Source organism: Canis lupus, chromosome 32 (genome assembly GCF_003254725.2).
Source record: "Canis lupus dingo isolate Sandy chromosome 32, ASM325472v2, whole genome shotgun sequence".
Lineage (NCBI taxonomy): Eukaryota > Metazoa > Chordata > Mammalia > Carnivora > Canidae > Canis > Canis lupus.
Genome location: NC_064274.1, coordinates 23,175,372 through 23,178,282, shown reverse-complemented (window position 1 = coordinate 23,178,282; position 2,911 = coordinate 23,175,372). Strand labels below are relative to the sequence as shown.

General features: G+C 36.2%; 1 pseudogene; it reads left to right on the top strand.

The window, feature by feature from the left end:
• Nucleotides 1-1,493: 1,493 nt before the first annotated feature.
• Nucleotides 1,494-1,925, top strand: LOC112647238 (40S ribosomal protein S24-like; annotated as a pseudogene).
• The last annotated feature ends 986 nt before the right edge of the window (nucleotides 1,926-2,911 follow it).

Below are 2,911 nucleotides of genomic sequence, written 5' to 3'. Positions count from 1 at the left end.
TGAGCTGAGAAACACCTTTGTATGTTTAGTTTGAGGAACAATTTCCAGGGCACAGTTCTTCCCATGCAGTCATTGCTTATCTTGAATACCCTGAATGCTTTCAATTATTTTAGGATATCATTGTCAAATGTCACATTCTCAAAACAAAAATGTCTTTAAGCTACTTCAATATTTACAAATACTTTGTGATATACTTAGCACTTCATAGGAAGAAATGGCCAAGGAGAGTCACAATTCCAAAAATATTGGTGACATATATTGCTGATACCAAGTTCTACATATATGTGTATATATCAATTGATTTACATATATTATTTGTATATATATATTTATATATATAAAGTCAATATATCTATATCTGTGTATCTCTCTATATATACATCTATCAATGACTTGAAAATATGGCATAATGCCAAGAAATACCATGTGTATTTAAATTTATTAGCCATGGTAATGCATTGTCACTACATTTTTTGTTTATAGTAAACATCATATTTCTTCCTCTAAACTCTTTTTGAGAAAAATTGAGAAGATAAAAGACTTTTCCTTCTAAGAGATTTGGAGGAACATACCTACTCTGATCCTCTAAGGAAACCTACTGAATATTATAGACTTCACTTCTCCCAAGGGGCTGCTAGGAGGCACTTTTAGATTTTCATTTCAATGGTGGTCGAAACAGGCAATCATTCCTGTATCCTAAGGAGCCTTGGAAGTTAATGCATAATGTTAAGTCGTCATTTTCCACTGGCTCTGAACTGAGTTTTCATTGCAAAGACTAACAGTGGCTTTATTACTAAGCCAATAGGTAAAAACAACAACAATAACAACAAAAAACAAAACAAAAAAAATGGGAAGAATTAGAAGGCTTAAGTTAGGTAGGTATAAAAAAATTGCACTTTTTTTTTCCTTTTCACAGATTTAACTTATTCATTCATCAGAGACACAGAGAGAGAGAGAGGCAGATACACAGGCAGAGACATAAGCAGTGGGAGAAGCAGGCTCCCCACAGGGAATCCAATGCAGGACTTGATCCCAGGACCCCAGGGATCATGACCCCAGCCAATGACAGACGCCTAGCCACCGAGCCACACAGATTGAATCTTTCTTGATTCAATCAATAGAGGCTTTTTTTTTTTTTGCATTGTTTATTAGGAAAGATAGCATTTTTTTAAAGATATGAAGCATCACTCTTTGCAAAACAAATTTTGCTATTGATTTATTCTGTTTGCACGTTAGTTACAAAATAAAATATAAAGTAACATTTCTTTAATAAAGTTGTTATTAGTAAAAAAGCAATATTTTCTAAACTACGCCTCACATGGTATTTTCCTAGATGCATTCAAATTCTGAAACACTCCTAAAGTGAAACACTCCTAAAGTTGTGTGGGGCAAATGAACATGATCTTCTCAAGGCACTTCACAATTCAACACAGAGACTTTCTCGTCTCCCCATCCAAGCACATTAGAATTTGGAGAGTGATCTTTTTTTTTTTTTTTTTTTGCTCCCCGGCTGCTTGAAGCTCAGTCGCCATCATGAAGGACACAGTAACTACCCGGACCAGGAAGTTCATGACCAACCGACTGCTTCAGCGGACACAGATGATCATTGATGTTCTTCACCCCGGGAAGGCAACAGTACCTAAGACAGAAATTCGGGAAAAACTAGCCAAAATGTACAAGACCACACCAAATGTCATATTTGTATTTGTATTCAGAACCCATTTTGGTGGTGATAAGACAACTGGCTTTGGCATGATTTATGATTCCTTGGATTATGCAAAGAAAAATGAACCCAAACATAGACTTGCAAGACATGGCCTGTATGAGAAGAAAAGACTTCAAGAAAACAGCACAAAGAACACAAAAACAAAATGAAGAAAGTCAGGGAAACTGCAAAAGTCAACGTTGGTGCTGGCAGAAAGTGAGCTGGAGATTAGACAACAGAGTGAGTAAGGATTCTGCAGTGGCTTTATCTGTGGTGATTGTGCAGATTCTTCATGAGAGGATTAATAAACTAAGGACGTTTTTAAAAAAAAAAGAATTTGGAGGGTGAAGATTATTCTAAAGAAAACTTCCTCTGGAGATTCTAAGGGCTCTGCTCTTCACTAGGATAAATAATCATTTAATTTACTTGCCGTTCTCGATTTTAAGAAATTGAGAAATCTTCCAATCGCATAGCAGGCAGGTTCACAAATTTCCTGGTATATATGCAAATTTTTTGGTATATAAAAAATGTGGATCATTAGGATACATTCCCAGAGGTTTTAGACAATCTCCATTTCACAAAGCTGCCCCCACTGCAGATAGTTTTAGTACAACTAGCCTAAGAAGCATGATTTGGTAACTGGACAGTGGGCTTCCAAATCTGGAGGGTCATAAAAATTACCAGAGTACTTAAAAAACAAAAATGCAAATGAGTTATTTTGCCCCATAACCTCCAAGTTTAAATTCTGTGAACCTATTGGGTATAGAGGATTGCAAGTGGCTGTTAGGTCAATTCTTCACAAGTTCTTCACATCACTGTGATATGCAGCCAAGTTTGGAAACCATAGCCTAGGGGACCCTAGTGAATTTTATAATGATGTCGGTTTGGTCCTTTCATATAGTTTATGTTCTGTTTATAAAACATTTGCCTAAGAAGCATTTATCAAGTACCCACCATGTGCCAAAAACAGAGCTGGTGGGAGACAGAGATGAATGGACATTGTGTGGTCCTAGAGATGTTCCGAGGGTAGACTCATGGCCAATCCTCAAGTGAACAATTACAGCAGATAGTGATACTTGAATAGATATTTTTGCAAGCTGCTAAATATAGTGACCCTCTTTGTTCAAGGATTTATCAGGACAATGATGAACAATGTAACCAAATCTATCTAGAAAAGCACTTCTTGACAAGGGTAAAAAAACCAAA